We start from the raw sequence: 20,488 nt of genomic DNA on the forward strand, positions 1-20,488 counted from the left end.
TTAAATGCTTAAATCCTGTAACAGTATTCACACCAAGAAAACCAAAAAGAGATGAGTAAGAGCAAAAAAGCAGTGATTTCTTTCTTTTCTGTCTTTTTTATTTCTTAAGTCTGCCCTGCTCTAGAAAGCTAGAAATATGAAACCTCAGATGTCTAGGTACATGCTTCACAAGATTCCCTTTAAATGGATCTAAGGAAATCCAACTTATTTTCACTTTTAAAGACTGCCATTCCAAGAGAGTATTTTGTTTTGTTTCATTTAGCTTTAATCATTATTTAACATGAGAAATAATATGAGCCGGTGCTCTTCTTCAAGAGGTGGGATGATCAGGTTTTTGTTTTCCTTATGTCTGATCATGACCAGCTACAGTTCCGAGGAAATATAGATTTTCCTCATTGATCAGTGAGGAATGACTACTAATAGCAATACCAACATCCGAACTCCCTTTTGGCCTCTGGGTTCTACAAAAATGACAAATGTGACAGAAGGAATGGACCAAGCAGAAGAGTAGCAAAGATTGCATCTCTTTCTCCCCTTTCTTCTTCCTCTTCCTGTCTAGAAAAAAAGTGTCTCCGTAGTCTCATTGCCTCCTGGGGGAAATTTTTTTCTCATGATAAACCAAACAAACTCACCTGTCAAAAGGACTTGAGTTCTGTGTATATGCTAAAGTTTCAAATGTAATGTGGGAGGTAGATTAAATAGCAGATTATAACACCATTTCCAAGATGACTGAGAAAAGCTGTGTGTGGCATGAAATGAATGATATCTTGGGGTTTTGCGGTCTTTGGCACATTCGCTCATATAGCTTTTGCTTCACACTATAAATTTGCCTAGTATTCCATAACAAAAACCCAAAAGGCTACAGTTTAAAAATGAAGCTGACACCCCTAAACAATGACTAATTTTGTTTTCCTAAAACACACAATCAATGACATGCTAGCTGTAGCTAAAAATTCTAAATTACACTAAAACCACCCACACCATACTCAACCTACTCTATGCTAATCTATCATGTTGCTTACAGTGAAATAGATGCTAGGGGCCAAGGTAGGCCCTAGCCCAAGAACTGTTTGTGTAACTGCTTTCCAAATCACTTTAACAAACAGAATAAGAAATAGTTAAAACCTATCACCCCTAGGTTCTGCAAATGCATGCAGTTTTCACCCATTCACATGTGCTAGCCTATGTCACCATGAATAATGTAGTATATAATGGTTCTGAGCAGTTTGGCTCTTTTGGAGTTTTTTGTTTGTTTGTTTTTTGGTGTAACTCTTTTATGTACTTAATTTGTTTTATATTTCTTTTCATAAATTGATTGTTAATTACATAGTCGTTAGATATGTAAACCTTTTCCAATTCTTAATAAGTTTTAAATCTAGTATATCTGAGGAGGGAATTACAAACTCATTTTACAAACACAGAATTTAGTTACTAACTCATTAAAGCTGATCATATTTTATTTTCAGAACAGTAATTTAACTTTAACAATTAATAAATATGATCAACAGCCTAATTGCATTAAAGTCCTCAGAGTTGAGAAAGTAGCATTCTGAAGGATGTCCACAGGAAGTGGCTTTTGGAAATGAATTCAAGATATATAGCACAGAAAGAAATTTAAGAACACCTAGAGGGCAAAGGATTGAGGGAAGGTAAACACAAAATTCTTATGATTCTACTGGAGACATAATGGAACCCCTGAAGGCAATATTTCCCTCACCCCAAACAATTATTTAAACTGTCCAGATGACTAAGGATAACTCCAGTCTTGTAATGAATTATATTTAATACTCAACCTCATACCTAATTGAGGAGTAAGTCTTTTTTGTTCTCTATTTCCAATGATTAGAAATTCTACGTGGATACTGCCAGTTTTATTTGTATAATGATTTCCAGTAATATCCTAGAGATTTGAAAAATAGACAACTATCAAGATACTTAACCAATATCACTTGTTATTTCAGTACCAGAGAGAGAGAGAGAGAGAGAGAGAGAGAGAGAGAGAGAGAGAGAGAGACAGACAGAGATAGACAGACATGGAGAGAAAGAGAGAGACTAGCATAGTGGTGCACACCTGTAATTCCAGCACTCTGGGAAGCTTATGCAGAAGGATCTCAAGTCACAGCCTAGACTGGGCAACTTGACAAGTTACCAAGATGCTGTCTCAAAATAAACAAGGGTAACAAATAGTAAAAAGCACACTTTAAGCTACTGGTGGCAAAATCTTTAGAGCTTTCAATAATAACAAGGAACCTGCTGTGGCATGTGGTTTACCGCCACTGCTTTAAACTGTAACTCAGTACCTACAAGGGGTATCAAATATAAATATATGGTAAATGTCTGATTTCTTAAAGCAAGACATATTGCCATTAATTCTCCTCAGCATACTGCCTCTCATTTCAAACCAACATGCCCTGGTACTTGACACTTTCTGAAGCAGTTCTGGAAGCCCTCTTTCATGCCTCTGTGTGATTTAAAAAATACAGTGAATGCTGAGTGCCATCCAACACAAAGGCTGACATAAAAATAACTGTATGTCCACAGCCACATTCTTCACTGGATCTAGAATTGTGAGCTGTGTGGCTCTTCCTCAAAGTCAAAATGACCATGAAAGGCCAATGTTTTGAATTGATTCATGATGTCTGGGCGGCCACCACCATGCAACTAAAGACAGTCATAACGTAAGACTTTAGGAACTGCTTCAGAAAGTAGCAAGAATGATGGGATAAGTGTGTTCAAAGCAAGAGGGAGTACCTTGAAGGGAATTAATGGCAATGTGTCATCTACTATACATACACTATACTATACATATACTATACCTATACATACACTATACCTATACATATACTATACCTCTTTTTCCAGCCTACCTGTTTAGTCTTCAGACTTACCACTGAGGTGCGCTGTTTAGACTTACACAACCCACTGCTTGAATTTATGACCCGTCTTTTTTTTTTTTTTTTTCTGGTACAGTTCTGTACATGTTATTTATACAACCTCAATGTCTTTTTTTGGTACCCTCCACCTTGTTTATACAGTACTATAATTTTTGCTGATTGTACTGTACAGTATTGTGATTTTATATTGTTATGTATCACTCTGCTACATGTAAGAGTTATGCAAATAAAAGGAAGTTCATCAAGTTGGAGTTTCCCTTGACCATTGCTTTGTTCTGAATATTGTAACATACATACTATATATAACTCATCATTTAGCAACCAATTCATTTAACGACCCATTTGCAGGAACAGAACTCGGTCATTAAATGAGGACTACCTATAACATATTTTTTTCAAAATTTAAGCACTCATATTTTTTGACGATACCGCATATGTACATGGATTTGAACATAATAGTCTCACTAACTTTTATGCAATTTCATTTAAAAGAAATATTAATCCCAACCTACTAAATGAATTTGATTATATGCTAATGATTAATGATTATATGCTAATGATTAATGCCCAACACTTCAAAGCTCTTACGATAGAACCAATAAGCTTTTCTAATACCACAAGGTAATATTGTTAGATCCAAAGTAGAAGGGTGAATCTTCATTTTATTTTGATACATGTAGTACAGACTATAGCAAGTGAACCTGAGCCAGGTTGAAATATAATGTTGGATTACCTATAAAAAAAGTTGGCTAAAAAAAGTATCAAGAAAACGAAGGAATAATTTCTCACAATAATCTATTTCTAACATTTGTGAATCATATAAATTCATCTGAATTGCTAACTATACACAAAGGTTAATGTTCAGGCCAGTAGGCTAATAACCCAGAAAAATCTTTTAGGCGCTTAGCTCAAAAGTGTTTGTAAATCAGAATATTATTTTTAATCTGAAGTGACAAAATGTTAGTGTACCCTTAACATTCAAATTTATCAGTGGTCAAAAATAAAATAATATATATGTCATTATATCATATGTATATAACACATGTATGATAAGTTCTTAAGTCACTTTCATGTTTACAAACCTCAAGGCATCATCTAATAATAATTGAAATGGGCATACAGTTTATCTGTAGAGCATTTTGTTTTTATTTTGGGGGATTTTGTTTTGCTGTGTTATTGTCTTCTGAGACAAGGTCTCACTATGCAGCTCAGGCTGGCCTTGAACTGGTTTATGTAGTCCAGGCTACTTACAGTGATACTCCTGACTCAAGTGCTACGATTAAAGGAGTGTGCCACCATGACCTACTTGAAAAGCATTTTGAACTTTAGAAAGAAAACCTTTTCACTTTTGTGAAGGGGTAATAGCCAGCAATCCTTGGATTATTGAATATTTAAAAAGCATATAATGTCATTTGCCATATGAAACTTAATATTTGTTTTTTTCTGTAGGCGGCAGATTACCCATCCCATGAAGAAGTCCAGATGTCTGGCCTTCAATGACAGCCTCTATTTTAGAGTTCACCCCTGCAATACCCCTATGAAGTTCTAAAGATATGAAAGAAATTAAAATTTCAAGGTAAAAGACCAGGCCAGGTTGTGGGGTGGGATAATGTCCTACAACCTTTTGTATGTGGAGATACCTACTAAAAACAACTCAGAACAGATGTTTACCTTTTATAAACATTCAACTTGTCATTAAATTAAAGGCACAGGAAGCTAAGGGAGTGAAGGACAGGCCAGAAAGTCAGTGATTCCTGGATGTGAACGCAACCTTGGTCTTAATTCTGTTTTTGCTCTAAATCAATGTCAAACTCTTCACACCTCAGCTGCTTTATAGCAGACAAGAATTATACTGAGGAACAAAACTGTTTCCTAGGAATGTTGAGGGGTACATGGTTAATACAACATTACAGTTCTCAAAGGTGCTTTCCAAGAGGCAAAACACCATTCATGTATATTATTTACCTTCATTATATTAGTCAGGACATCAAAATAGAAAATGTGTATCATGCTAAACTGATCTTGCAAAGAGACCATTCTTTCCATTTCTTTCCAAGTTTTTATCCTCTTTCATCATGATCTGTTTATTATTCAGCCAATTAAGAGATTCAATCATGTGATCGTACAGATTTTTAAAGCATCTGTAACACCTCTGAGTTCAGTATTTTCAGGCAGTATGGGGCGTGTTCAGGGCCCTCGGCTTTATTTGACCCCTCCCCACTGGGCCAGATCTGCCTGAACAACCTAATTTGGCAACCTATGGGAAAGAATTAGTTTGTGCCAATGAGGAAAAGAAGCTCCATTCTCTATACCAGGAGCACGCACATCCACAGCAAACTCTGCCCTCATGGCTCTTGGGTCTTCAAAGGGCAGAAAGTGGTTTTACTTTCTCCCCACAGCTTCATGAGAAAAGTGGCCTGGATCCTTTGTGGCATTTAATGAATGTTCTCTCTCCCTGGATTTGGACTGTTGGTCCTCTCAACCAGTCATTAACTGGCAGGAAATGCCCTCCTCAGCAATCACTATTGTGTAAATAAAGCCATAAACTTTTGAAGGCCCGTGCAATCCCAGACCCCAAAGCTACATGTATGTATGGTGGGGAGGGGTCTTGATTGTAAAAGCACTGCCTTCCAAATTAAACTCAAACCACATGATACAGTCCATAAAATATAAAAAAACATGCAGTCCAGTGACAGATTTATTGTGGCCTTATGGAATAAAGAAAAAATCTATATGGAAAACACTGCTACTTTTGACCCAAATAGCCCCTAAACAGGAAGTTTAAAGCAAATCAGCCAGCTGTGGTCTCACTGAGATCTGAAGACCAGTGCAACCAGCATTTCCTGTCCCTGCCTGTCACCGTTTCTAAGTGCTTCTATCTGAATTGTTTTCTTAGCTTAAAATATAGATATTTCTTTGGGGATAGACACAAGACAATAAGGAGAGCTATTTTATGATCTGGGTTTGAAAGTGAAAACTGTTAACTTATATTAAAAAAATTCACAGGTCACACTTCCAGGCTCTTGAACTACTATACTGAAATGAATATCAGCCTAACAGACCATGTTAATAAAATTGTTTACAATCCAACATTACAAAGCCTGTTTCCTGAAAACTTAGAGTCAACATTCAGAAGCACAATTTTGATGTACCTGATATGTATGAGACACAACTTGCAGACTACAGTGTTCCAAAGTACTGTAGATTCTTACAGCCACCACACACACACACATCATCATCATCATCATCATCATCCCACATGACTTGTGCAAGTTCATCTAATATACAGGTATGAGAGTTCTCTAATCAAATGATACTCTAGATGCATCATGATTATTATTATTATCATACACATTACAAAATGCAGAAACATTATCATGTTCTTGCAGCACTGTGCATGTCAAACGTTAGTTCACATTTTTTCAGCTTGTCAACTTCTCAATCACAAAACAGCTTGGGAGAGGGGGTTCCATAAGAAAGTAAAAGCATTTACTCTTGCATTATTGCCACATTACATTTCTCAGTACAGCCGGGCACAGTGGATGGCACATTCCTGTAATCAGCACTTGGGAGGCTGAGGCAGAAAGACTGCCATGAGTTCCAGGCTAGCCTAAGCTACACAGTGAGTTCTAGGCCAGCCTGGATTACAGAGTGAAACCCTGTCTTCAAAAACAAAAAAAGATTCTCAGTGTGCTCAAATGATTTTCCAACAGAATCAAATTTATCTTTCTGAGAAGGAGGACTAATACATGGTAGAAAGGTAACTAGTTGGTTGGTCAAAAGGCGCACCAAAACCCAACGTTTTTCTCAAAAAAAGGCTCTCCATTCCCCATGGGAACCTGTCAACCTTGGCCCTCTCCTGCTTAAACACTCATTCACACAACTTCAGTATGCAGCTGAGATCACTGCTATGGTCACAAAATAAGCCAAGTTACATAGGTTTAAAAACCCCTCGGACACACAATGTGACCGTCAATGTACGCTATAGTTTCTCTCCTTGTTGTCCAAGCACTTAGGGGGAGAGAGGGAATACTGACATGAATCTCAAGTCTACATTTTTCTCAAAAATATTTCTGAAAAGAAATACTTCTCTCATTCTTAGAGGTCATGATCAATCATAAACAGCAAGAGTTTGGAGAAATAATCAGTGTGCCCTTTAACAAACAGGACTCACAACCAGACCATTTATTGAGCACCTACTTTCCAGAAGACAAATGCAATCTTCATTCAAGTACTGAGGTGAAATATGATCCCAACCTCTGTGCCATGGGTCTTGTTGAATGTACTTCTAGAACTTAAAAAAAAAAAAACACTAATACATGAATCCAATCTTAATAAAGCAACTTTAATATTACCCAATAATCTCATGTTCTCCATTTGTGAAGCAAATAACTGAGGAACTGTTATACAACACACTTGCTTTTTGCTTTGTTTTGTTTTCTTGAGTAGATGTTGAGGCCTACGAAACAAAAAGCGAAATGCAAGCTCTGGTTCTTTCACACTCTCCCTGCTTTTCCCAATAGGCCACCCCTTGCAACCTGCTCCCCAACACACCCTCTCCTTTAGTTTCTTCACACTGTCACATAAGGAGAAACTGTAAGAGGGCTGGGGATTTAGCTCAGTGGCATAAGCACCTTCCTTACAAGAGCTGCATCCTAAAGACCGATGGTCCTCTCGGCACAAAAGATGATTGTGGTGGATCTGAAATGACAGCTCTTGTGTCTTCTACTGGGGACTTTCTGGATACAGGAGAAAGAGGCACTATTTACACCTGTATCTGGGTAAATAAAAACCTATGCAAATCTACCCTCCAAATGGGCAGTGTCTGGGTGAAAACAGGACTGCTTCCAGTATCCTTTTTGGGTTTCAACTGTGACTTCATCACTTTCTAATCTACACATAACAGAGGCAGCCTGTCACAATTTTCCTTTTGTTTGCTTTTTAATCTGGTGAAACAGTTTAAAGAACTGTTTCTACATAACTTTGAGTCGAAGACTGATTGCCCTGGGTTGCAGGGAACATACACTGAATGCAACTTCGGGTGACAGAAAAGTAGCAGTTGGCCTTCAGGTCTCAGCCAAAAGGCTATCACTGCACGTTTGTTCCTGACTTGTTATTGGGGCCTCCAGTATGACAGTCCACACAGTGTTCACTCTGGCTGTTGCTGACTTTTGGCCAATAAAATTCAGAAATAATGATTACCTGAAATCACAGGAAGAATGTTCATAAAATGCAATAACAAATTAGAAAATTAAAGCTACTATTTCATTTACTCAGATGTTAACTGAGAAGTGCAGACCCTGGAGATACGAGGTAAAAGCCCCTATAACCTGCCTACTAAGGAGTTACTGGTACATTCAAAGAAACCTGAATGGGCCTAAAGAAACCTTTCTCAAATTTCTGTCCCAGTTTTAGGTAATGCCAAGAAGCTCAGAATTCAGAATTTAGAGAATCTGATGGGGACAGTTTTAAGCCAATCTGAATAACCGAAAATGAAACTACAGATCCAATGAACTCTCATTCCCTAGGATGCTCGCATGGCCTTAGTTCAAATAGGCTGCTGGAATTCTCGAGTGTCAACCCCCTGCATTTCCGTGAAGCCTGCCCTTTTCTCAGTTGGACCCTTCAAATTCATTCAGTGCACAGGCATAAAACAAACTCTGGCCCCAAATGAGAAACAAGGCGTTCCTTCCGCTGCGCAGAAGCCTACTCAATGGTGATGCAAGAAGGACTTGAAAGTGGACATAATATTTTAACAAGCATGACTAACTGAGTCTTAAATCACTAATCAGCCTCTTTATTTCCTTAACACTTTTCTTATGGCTGTTATAGAGCTCTGGGAAGCCAGGGACAGTGGCTTACATCTGAAATCCCAGCTACTCTGAAAGCCAAGATAGGAGGATCTTTTGATCCCAGAAGTTTGAGAATATAGTCACAGAAGTTCCAGACCAGCCTGGACAACACAGTCTCCCACCCACTCCCCAAAAAAACCCCCTATCTCAAAAAACAGAATTTTGTGGTTACTTTAATGGTGTGTCTTGAGAAATACCATTACCTATAAAAGGTATGTATATATCTGCATATACATACACCACATACACACACACACATTAAATCAAATCTCATTTCATTTTTGCTTTCTCTTGAGTTCTGAGCAACACATCTTTTTCTGAAATTTAAAACTGCCTGGAGTTGAAAACTCAAGAGTCCCAGATCTTTTCCTGATCTTCAGAGAGACATTGCTTATATCAAATATCTATTATATCTTATTGTGGATCTTTTGTTTTTCATTCTTAGAATGGAGGGATGCTGTGAAAATGGGTGTTTTCTATATTCTTCTAGGGAGAAGCCAATGCATGGCTATAAAAATGTTCTAAACTGACATTTGTGTACAATCTGCATTTGTGTTTCCAGCCAGTTTGGGAGCACTTTTATTTCTTAAATTAAAATAAGGTACTACTTCTTCAACTGTGTTTTGTTTTGTTTTATTTTGTTGAATCAGAGTCTTTCTATATAGTTCAGGTTGCCTTGAATTCACTATGTAGCTCATGCTGGCCTTGAACTCGCAGTGATCTTCCTGCCTCGACCTCTTGAGTGCTGGGACTACACACATGCACCACCAAGCCATGCTGGATTGTACTATTTTTGCCATCAATTTTTTCAAAAATTGTCTCACTCAGTTTAATACCAAATAGAATGAAATGATAGCTTAATACTCTGCCTTTATTAGAATAAAAATTTAAAAATCAATTTTCTGATCCTGTTCAGGCACTGTGGATGTCACTAATTCCTGATAATGTAATTTATGCATTATTTATTCTAATTTTCAAAGTTGCCTTTCCACCAATGTCATCTGACTATCTTGAGTCAACATACAGCCACTCAGAAAGAAGAGGACGCCATGCAACCATTTGGTTTCCTTTTACAACTAAAGCTCACATTAATACAGTCATAACTGCTTTTTCATAATCATATTGTGTTCTATGGTTCATTGGTCAGTCAACAACCAAACTACTTGCACCTCCAAATATTTCATTCTCTTAGAGGGAAAACAGCTACTTTGTTTTACCTGAAGCTCAGGTTCTATTTGTGAGGTGAGAGGTGTATCAACCAATGGAGAAGCAGAAAAAGCTCATAAAGAACATAATTTCTGCTTTCTATTTTCTTGTACTGCATACATTTATAATGCGGGAAATCTATCTGTTCAATCTAGTAGACGCTGTCACAAGAAAACTCAACAGCACAGAAGCATGTTAATGAAGTATAGGTAAGTGGAACTTCTCATCTCTTTCAGACACTTGATCTTTTTAACATGGCACTGGTCATTATCTAACTTTAATTACAGGATCAAATTACTTGTCAAACATGTATTGTTACTTATTCTTGCCTGCTTTGTCTTAATCTCTGTTTGTAATTCAATCAGAAAACAGCACTTATTTCAAAACAGAGAAATTGTCACTTTCCTGAATTGATTGTGGTATAAGGAGGGTAAGTATAAAATTTTACAAACGAAAATCTTTACCAAGTTACGGCTTCTTTCTTTCCTCTCTTCCTTCACATACAAAGACAGATACATAGAGGACAAAACTGTACTTCAAACTGTATTTTAAGCATCTGCACAACAATCTAGAGACCACCAGTGTTCCAGCATGTGCCGCATTGTACAGTCACTGAAAAGACAAAAGCTAAGGTGTGTTTTACTGTTTTATATTGTCAAGCTGGCCAGACAATAAATAACATACCTACTAGTAAAGGGATGACTTATGACAGTGCTTGGAAATACACTTACAAGTGAACCCATCAGAGGTAAAAAGAACAGAGGCAATTAAGGGACAGCACACTGTAATCTACTTTAAAATTTTAGGTTCTTACAAAGTGCACAAAAGTCTTCTGTTTAAATGAACCGTTGTACACAAAATCTGCTCCCCTGTGAGCATGTAAACTGTCCATTTTTCCTTTTAACTCAAAATTTATCAAGCACCTACTTTGTGCACAGCATTATTTAGGAACAGAATGGCCGGCCACAAGGTGATTCCAAATGTACTCTGGCTACCAGTTCATAATTGCAGGTTTTATCTTCCTTAAAAAGCAGCTGTTGCAAAATACCTCAAGTGGACAGTTAAGGAAAAATAGGTATTTTATAATAGCCCTGAGAGTCATTATAAGTGTCTAAAGCAGCAAAGAAAATAAGAGAAAAAAAAAAAAAACCTCAGCTCTTAGAATTACAACAAAACATGCAATCATCACGTGCAGTCCAGCACTATTATCAATTCTTTTTCTACTTTTTAATGACAAACTCCTCCATTTATGTTTTCATAAAGGATCTCCAATCCCATCGCTGTTACGGTGGCAGAATGGTAATTACCAAAATTTCCTCCTATTGTTTTCAACACCCATTTACATTGTTGGTTCTGGCCTCGAGCTTCATTATTTTCACTTATAACATTACAAAGAGGAAGCATTTGGTCCAAGTTGTTCAGCAGCAAGTCAGTACATCCAGAAGCAAAAGCAAAGCTTTTGGAACTGGAATCTAGGTATATAGTCACTACCAATGGGACAGGTTGCTTTTGGTCACTCTCTGGATGCAAACATGCAAAGATCTACTGCTTGGCCTGAAGGAACTCCTCTTTCACATGGGAAGCATTGAATTGCCCCACCTCTTTGCTATTGACCATAATCCGAAAAGCCAATGTGAAATTTATTATATAGTGAATTCCATTATTAGCAATTCAGTTCTGCTGTAGTGAGACTACAGCACCTGGGTGGCAACTGCACCTTGCTTTAATAATCTCTCTCTCTCCACTTTCCAGGCACTTGCTAAACTTAGTAGCAGGAATGCCTGCCAACCAAATGGCTTCTATTGCACTGGAGAAGTAAGTAGCCCGCAGAGGTAGAATATTAGATGGGCCATAGGCAAGAACCTATTTAAGCTATGTTTGCAGAAGTCTATAAATACGAAACCACCCCCTAGTCGTATTGCAAATTCAAATATTGTTTTAGTTAATTTTAAAAATATGTAAAAATTCAAGACTAAATTTGCATTGGTAAAAGAGAAAATGTGAATATAATCAGGAACAAAAATCCAAGGTATCTGGAAAACTTCATTGTCAATATGACTTTCATCATGCGAGGAAAAAAGTTGGATGTATAGTATTATGCACTGATGTTTACTTACTTCTACAGTTATGCTGACAATCTGTTTTCCAACCATTATATCAGTAATCATACAAAAAACTTACTGATCAACTTAGAGTGACTTTATGGTGAAAAATTAGCAATCATTACACAATTAAACCTTGCAGTGGTTTTGTTTTAATTTATGCTTTTCCATGAACTCTATACACGCATATGGAGAAGGTGTGGGAGATCCGAGCCTAATTTACAAATAGCAATTTAAGAATAGCTGGGAGGGAAAAAAAAACTCTGAAATACATTTCTTTGATTAGACCAACAATAAATTCATGTATTGTATCTATCTATAATCAAACAATGAAGCATTCAGAAAAACATACAGTAGGCCTACCATAATCATTATAAAATTACACAATCACCTAAATACCAGGTTTCATCACTCACCTGGGTTTAATCTCAGGGTTTTTTTTTTTTTTTCCCATAACAGCTAACTGTGTGCTGAAATCTAAAGTCACCTTTTGAAGCTCGCGAAATGCCCCCTCCTGCCCTTCAGAGACAGGTAGTAAAAGCAAGCTGTCCAAACGTGGAGATCTAGAGCGGGAAGCCACAGGGCTTTGCCAGGCAGCTGCGCCACTGCTCACATCACATGGAAATGGGGAAATGAGTTGTTACAGCATTTGCTGATGATATGTCATGCGAGAGAGTTCCTTTAAATTAATAAAGAAGAAAAAAAGCAAGAGGAAGAAGGAAGGAAGGTGAGGAAGGGGAGGATCAAAGCTCTAAAATCGCGACAAAGTTGTAGGATCAATTTTTCTATTCGGGGTTCTGTAAAACAAGAGTTTAAAAGACCTCGCGTCTCCCGGCGTCCTGGGAAGGCAGGCGCCCTCACCAGCCTAGACTCCTGTCCACCCTTACCTTATGCTGCCAGCGCAAACCAGAGTTTAAGGGGCCCTGTTCTCCGCGGCAGCGCCAGGGGCAGCGGCAGCGGCGGCGACAGTGGCACGAGCCATCTGTTAGCGGTGGCGGCAGCAGCGGCGCCGCGCGAGGTGGCCACTGCGCCGGGAGAGCCTCTAGCAGGGGTGTACGCGGAATGCCGCCATTTTAAAGCGAGGTTCCTGAAATCATTAGATATAAGCAAATTAAAGCCCGCCCCACCTACAGAACTTCAGGGCTGGGACGTGCTACCCGGCTCCAGCGGCCGCTGTGGGGTATAACATGTCAAGGCTACAGACACACATATGGGGCCTCCAGGACGGAGGCGACAGCGCCTCGGCAGCCTGCTCCTCGGCGTCAACCCGGGGTTCCCGCGAGCCCCCCGTCGGCCCCCCAGGGAGAGAACACCTCCTGCTCCGGACGGCAGGGGGGCTGCCTGCCCCAGCCGGCCGGCGGGCGGGGCGCGGACAAGGGGCAGCGGGCCGGCCCCCCCCGCGCTCGCATCCTCTTGGTTCAGTCCACTTGGAGCACACCTCGGAGCGCCCCGGCGCCCTTGCGGCGGCCGCGCGGGCCAGCGGCCGGGCGTGGGGCTTCAGCCCTGCGAGTGGCTGCCATGGCAACTCCGGCCCCAGCCCCGCCCGGTCCCGGCCGGTGCCCTCCGCCAGCTGTGCCCTCGCAGGGTCTGCCGGCCTGGCCCGCCGCGCTGGTGAGGGGCTTTGGGCGCCAAAGCGGCAACTCGCGCCAAACTTGCGGGGCACCCGATCCGCGCGCGGATGGCGCGGGCGGCGGGGGCGGTGCGGACGGTGCGGACGACGCGGACGACGCGGACGGCGGCGGCAGCAGCAGCGGCAGCAGCGCGGGGCTGGGAAGCGGACCGCGGCCACCAGCGGCCGCCCAGCCCCGCCCCGCCCCGGCGGGACCGGCCAGGTAGCGCTGCTCGCCCCGCACCCGCCAGCCTCACCTGGCTCTCCGCGCTGCTCCAGCCTGGCTCCCGCTGCCGAGCGGGTGGCAACTCGGGCGCCTGCTGCAGGGCTCCCGCGCCCACCCCGGGACGCTGTCCTTCGCCTCCCTCTGGCTGCTCCCAGAGAGCGCCAAAAAGTCGCGCTCCGGCTCGCGCTCCGAGTGCGGGCACTTTCTTCCTGTAGGGCGCTGTTTCGTCGCGAAATATACTCTTTGTGTGATTCGTTCATTTGTGCCTGGTTTTGGAGAGCGCAGCGCGGGCTTTATTCTCAGGGGGTGTGGCGCCTCTTCCCCAAACCCGCGGCCCAGCCCCCGGGCGCGAATGCCTCGTGTCATTTCATTCCGCGGAGGAGGGGGCCAATCATGACGCTCGGGTTATACAGAAACGAAAACAAACGGAGCATGCACGCGTGGTGGGGGCATCGCCAAAGTTTTCAGAGCTTGGGGAAACGGAATGCCAAGGAAATGCAGAGGGGCTCAAGGCTGTGAGCTTAGGGGCACTGCAGAGACAGGTGAGGGGAAAGAGGTGATCCAAAAAATGACTTTAGTAGATAAATATATCGATTCATTGTAGGTTAAAGAAGTACTCACCCGCTGGCTGGCTGTGTCCTCTCCTTTCTAAAAATGTCCCAGGCTGTTATATTCCAGTAAGAGCTTCGTCGAGGAAAATGTTCATCAGTGCTGATAGTTCCCGTTCTACAGATTTGCAGGGTAGGAGGGACGCCGAGATAAGCGTCTGAATATTTTTTATTTGAAAATGGGCAAAACAAATGCAGTTTTATATTGATTTAAAAAGTGTGCATCTGGACAGCAAAATTACAAGTTTCAAATTGATGCACGTGTAATAGCACCAGCTGTCCTTTAATTGGAGTCCTGCAATAATAAATGCATGCTTTCATTTAATTTTATGCAGACAGTTGTAGTTGATGACACAGACATCCGCACGGTCATCAGTGACAAGCTTATAGCCATCCATGGCTGCTTTCCTTTAATCAATTGCTTTACCAGAGGACTGGGCTTTTCCCTGCTCTACAGAAAGTGCAAAACCATGCAGGGATATTTAAGCAGTAGTAGCTTGCAGAGTAGTGTGAATTCTCAGGCTAATTAAACTTGTTAATTCTGCTGGCCAGATTCAAATAGAATTCTCCAGCTAATTTTAGGCAAAAAATCAATCATTGTGTGCTAAGTGCAAGATAATAGCAGTAGGATCATAATGGTAGGGAGAATAAAAACTGGACAGAACTGCCCTTCATATGATTAAGAAAATTCCCAGTGGCATTTGGCAAGAGCTACTTCAAAATTGATCACAACCATGCACAGGGACAGTGTGTGGCACTTTGTGATTATGGGCAGAATCCTAGCATAAGTCAAAAAGAGCAAGAGGTTCCGATTATCTCACTAATTTCTAACTACCTCACTGTATGTAGCTTCCTTCAAACTGGCTAAATTACCTGCCCGACCTTAAAAGTCAAATTTGTCTGTCATATAGGAAGTGGCTTTGGCAGTCCAGGAACTACCACAGCTAAAAGTAAGAGGTGTTGGCTACTATGGTAGGCTGGAGAGAAGGGCAAGGCTGAATTATATAACTTTATACCCAATGATCTAACAAATGAGGAACTGTTATCACTGAGAGTCAACAAAGGAGTCTTTATACTAAACATAACTTGGGTCAACACCAGCACTCTTACCTCTGTCCACCATTGCAAGCCACATCTCCTGTGGGACACTTGGGGTTTCCCTAATCACACTCCAACTGGCTCAGTTTTATCGTTCTTGAATTGCTGAAATACTTGCTTTATAATAAATGTAAGGCAAATGCTAATTCTTGGGATAGTACAGCTTCAACATTTTTTCTGGCTTGAAATTTCAGGGTAGTGAACATTGCAAATGAGGCTTTATTATTCTCTCTCTCACAGTGAGGGGAGAATAACCTTATATACAAATGTCAGTATAAACTATCCTCCTTTTATCTAGGGTGTCCTGACCTGCACAAAAGACGCTAGGCAAATTTCCATGCCACCCAGGCACTGGGAAGCATTTGCAAAGGTTGTAGGAAGTTGGTGTGCCCTCCCCTCATCACTTCAAAAGGGCTCATTTGCTCTCTAGGGTGAACTCACCTTGGAATTACTTTCCACTTTACTAGAGTGGTTAGAACTACCCTACATTTTTTCTTCTGTTCTCCTTAAGCATGATTGGGGACATAACCCAGAAAAAATAGGGCTGTGTACTGACAAATAGGTTACATGAGTTCTTCCGTAATGTATGTATGTTATTGTCTTTGTATACTTATATCCATTCCTTGTTTGCATTGTAGGATTGTCTCAGCACCACTAACCTACTGGATCTTCAAAGGTCAGCGTCTTGCAAAACTTGGGTTCAAAATATCACTCCTGTCCCTTCACCTAAACATGTCAGAGTCATGTAAGCAAACATTTAAACATACTTTGGGAACATTCTTCTTGACCTCTTAGGTTTTAAAGCCTGAAATTAACAATTATGCATAAGCTGTAAGGCTAATACCCAGGTAAAGATGTAGCAGCCTTGCAAGTAGCATATTCTTCCAATAAAATATAATTAACTTTGACTGATGCAGAAAAGAATTCTAAAAGTTATGTAATGGTTTAGTAACAAAAGGATTATTGTACTCCCCCACCAAAGAAATGTTGCTGTGTTTTTAAAGATGCTGAATAGGTGAAAAGTTAAACTCTCTCATGTATCAATTCTCACTAAATTGGATTAGGATTATGTTTTATTTCTCTCCTAACCTACATAACTCATTTATTATTTTCTTAGATAATCAAACTTTGCTATTGGGCATGAACAAATGGTAAAGACTCTCCTTTCTGACTGAAATCTATGGAATCATTCCCATCACCTTAATGTAACATCACCAGTACTGTATTCTGCTGCTCTGTTCTACAGATGGCCCTGCAGCCTGCAGTTCCACAGAGACATTGGTAAGCATTTCAGAAAGAAGCTTGTGGCCAATGAAGGGTGGCTCAAGAACTACTCAATATTCATTCATTCCTGAACAACTTTTTTCATTCAGAGTTGGGAATTTGGAGTTTGAGGTTCACACAAAGGTTCCAGCTAAAGGAACAGAAAATAAAACCAGGACCTGATTGTTAAAAAAAAAACAGTTTGTGTAATCAAATGATGTTGGCTTCCAAAGTAATCCCCTCTGTAAAATGGGGCAGAGTCTATTTCCTACAGAAGAAAACAAAAATGAATCTAGTAACTAGTGAAATGCTGAAAGAATTGCAAACATAAATAATAAATTGATCAACAATTATTAGATTGGCAAGAAATTTTCTGCAATTCAGAGTGTTTTTTAAAACTTAGACAAAAATTGTCTGAATTATCTGGGTATATCCTAATAAAAAGAGAAGAAAACAGGATAAATGTTGAAGAACCACATTAGGACCTGCTGGTTTTACAAAGCAATTTCCTTCTCTAGTCTTTGAAGAATATGTTATAAGAATTATCTTTGATTATTGAAAAGTATGGTACATTTCTTGAAATTATCCTCAGAGGGAAATGTGCTAGTAACGATTCAGATAAAAATGATTCAAAAAATGAGAATAATACAAAAGGTAAGATTGCTATATAAAAAAAGAAAAATGCGGCCTGTTCTCACTTAGGAATACAAACACTATGATAGCAACCATTTAATGTAAAACTACTCCATGCCAATCACTTGTTAGCTCAATGAATGATCATAACAACCCGTAAGTATGCATTGTGATGTCCCTATGCTAAAATGACTCTTGTCCACAGCGGCAAAGTAACAGCACTGCTCTAGCAGAACAAAGATTCTAAAGCAGTTTCCTCTGATGACAGGAGCCACACTTTTAACTTCTGCTCATACTGAAAACAACTATAGTGAAGTCCAGTTCCATTTGAGCTCACTGATGTGAGCATGTTAACTAAATGCTACAAATAAAATATAGAAAGTTATTAAAATAAATTTAAAATTTGATAATTGTTTATTTTAGGAATGTAAAGCATTTCAACAAAAATGGTAATATTATTGAAAAAATATATGAATTTGATAAAATCCAGTTCCTACTTTGCTTGCCTTTGTTTTGGGAATTTATTTTTTTAAACAGAGACTCTCTGCAGAGTTCAGGCTGCCCTTGAATTCAAGGTTTAGCCCAGGCTGTCTTCAAACTTAAGGTGATCTTTCTTTAGCCTCCCAAGTGCTGGGATAATGTGCCTGTACAGCCATGCCCACCTAGTTCCTACTATTTATGTATGCACAGCTAAGTATAGTGAATTATATATTTAATATGGTAAAAAGCACATATTCAAAACACAAAAAACTAAGAATTGCCTACCTATTGAAAAAAAAATTATTTCCTCAAAAACCTGGAGCAATCATTGCAACTTTAGTGTATCTAAGCAATTCTTATATGAGCAATAAGGCATTAAAATAAGTGATCTTAATACTGGAAAGGAAAAGCCAGAGAATTTTTTAAAAACTATTTTTGCAGAGCAGTTTCAAGTCCAAAACAAAACTGAGCCGAAAATACAGAGATTTCCCATATAGCCATGCCCCCATTTCTGTACCACCCTGCCCAGCCACTTAGTAAGATTGCCCACCAGGGTGGTACATTGTTAAAATTGATGAACGTTCATTAACACTCCCAAATCTCTAATTCAGAGATTTGAATAGGATCTATTTAGGGTGGTAAACATTCTATGGATTTAGAAAAGTAAGTAATGACATGTATCAATCAGAATATTATCAATCAGAGTAGTTTTACTGCCCTTAAATCCTAAATTAAAAAATTCTTAAATTAAGAATTCTTATATTTTGACTTTTTTGGCTCCTTGTACCTCCATCTCTTATTCTCCATTCATTTGAAAATGATCTCCCTGCTTCCTATTTATATATTTTCTCTTTTTCTGTTCCTCTTCCTCTTCTCTCTCTCTCTCTCTCTCTCTCTCTCTCTCTCTCTCTCTCTCTCTCCTCCCTCCCTCCCTCCCTCCCTCCCTCCCTCCTCTTTTTTTCTCTCTCTCTCATTCTGATCAGTAAAAGGAACAATAATACCAGAAAAAAGCTCTAAAAATTTAAGAATTAAATATTTGATGAAGAGAGCATAACTAATCAACAGGGAAAACATCTATTATTTAATCAATTCACCTGGGGTAGCTGGTCACAAATATAGAGAGAAATTAATGTAAGATTTTATATTTTACTATATGTAACATTTTTTTCTGAATAGAATATGAAATATCTTTAATATATCATTTTTCTGTCCTTTTTTCCTTTTATCCTTAACTACAATTTTTGTGTCTGAGTTCTTGGACTGGATAAGATATGGGATAGAAATGTATTTTAATTGTTTTCTTTTTCTGTTGAATAAAACATTGCTTGTGTTCATTTTTAAAGTGAATTCATTACTTTTAAAATCTTTTATAAAGGCCATCCAAATTAAATTGTCTTGTAATTATTTATGGATTGGCAAAGCTAAATCAAAACAGCTTTAAGGTGCTAAACTATGTTAACAGAAAATACTCCACAACATAATTCCATTTGATTTATCACCAGAGGAAGAAAAATAACATAAATATGGAAGATTTATTTTCGCTTGTCCAGGAAACCCTTGCTATTCTAATTTTTGAGTTTTCAAATATCTGCCTTTTATCATACTAAAATAAGTTCTACACCTCATGCAACAAGTTGTTACACTAATTATCTCATTGTATTTTGCATTCATGATATTGTGAATTTAATATCAGTACAAGTGAGTGCCATTAGCCATGGCAACTAAGGTAACTGAATGGTAATTTCACAAATGAAGATAACATTAAGCTAGCACAAACTTATTGGTATTTTAGTGATTTGGGGTGAATTACACCTCTTTTTCATAATTTCTTCAGAAATAAAATTCTAGTACCTTAAGGATCTACTATGGAATTAAATATGAAAGGATGCAGAGGGGGCAGACAATAAAATACCCCAATACTCCTTTGTTCCTAAACACTCCAGTCTTACAGTATACTTTTTCTAAGAACAAGAATGGACAGTGAATACCAGAGACTGCATTCAAGTCATTTGCAGTGTTTTGTTTTGTTTTGTCTTTGAGAGAGGGTCTAATTAAGTCACTCAGTTGTGCAGGCTTGGCTTGAACTTGTAATCCTCTTGCTTCAGCCTCACATTGTAATGAGATTACAGACATGTTCTAGCATATCTGGCTTTTATTATTATTATTATTATATTTGTTATTATTATTATTCTGTGCTGGTGATGGAACCCAGGGCCTTCCCATACTAGGTAAGAACTCTGCCGCCAAGTTACATCCCCAGCCCCTAAACAAGCCAGTTTTAAAAGCACTTAAAGCAGGCCCCAGCACACAAACTCCTGGAACCTCAAACTCCATCCCTCAATAAGAGAATGAGGAGGGCACTGCAGACTTAGAGGCACAGTTTACAAATGGGGAGAAAAGACAAGCTCTGGATGGTTAATTTGGTGAACCTTTCTTTTCCTCTTGGAAAACTGGATAAGTGACACTGTAGCATTTCCTTATTAAACCTTTAGGGCAGGCATCAGATCTAAGCATGGA

The 20,488-nt window shown here is 39.3% G+C and overlaps 1 protein-coding gene across 5 annotated transcripts in view; it reads right to left on the reverse strand.

Annotated features, from left to right (window-relative positions):
• Positions 1-14,043, reverse strand: part of Mbnl3 (muscleblind like splicing regulator 3) — a 100,617-nt gene extending 86,574 nt beyond the window's left edge. For 4 of the 5 annotated variants that reach the window (XM_063246431.1, XM_013144410.3, XM_013144408.3 and 1 more), the window contains exon 1: positions 12,942-13,201. The gene's annotated coding sequence lies outside the window, so the exon portion shown is untranslated. Of the gene's footprint in view, positions 1-12,941; positions 13,202-13,920 lie in introns of those variants that run through there. The other variant, XM_063246430.1, reaches the window with a different exon arrangement.
• Between the last annotated feature and the right edge of the window lie 6,445 nt (positions 14,044-20,488).

The sequence above is a fragment of the Cavia porcellus genome, unplaced genomic scaffold (genome assembly GCF_034190915.1).
Source record: "Cavia porcellus strain 051 isolate PalLab524CR breed Dunkin Hartley unplaced genomic scaffold, mCavPor4.1 scaffold_3, whole genome shotgun sequence".
Taxonomy (NCBI): Eukaryota; Metazoa; Chordata; class Mammalia; order Rodentia; family Caviidae; genus Cavia; species Cavia porcellus.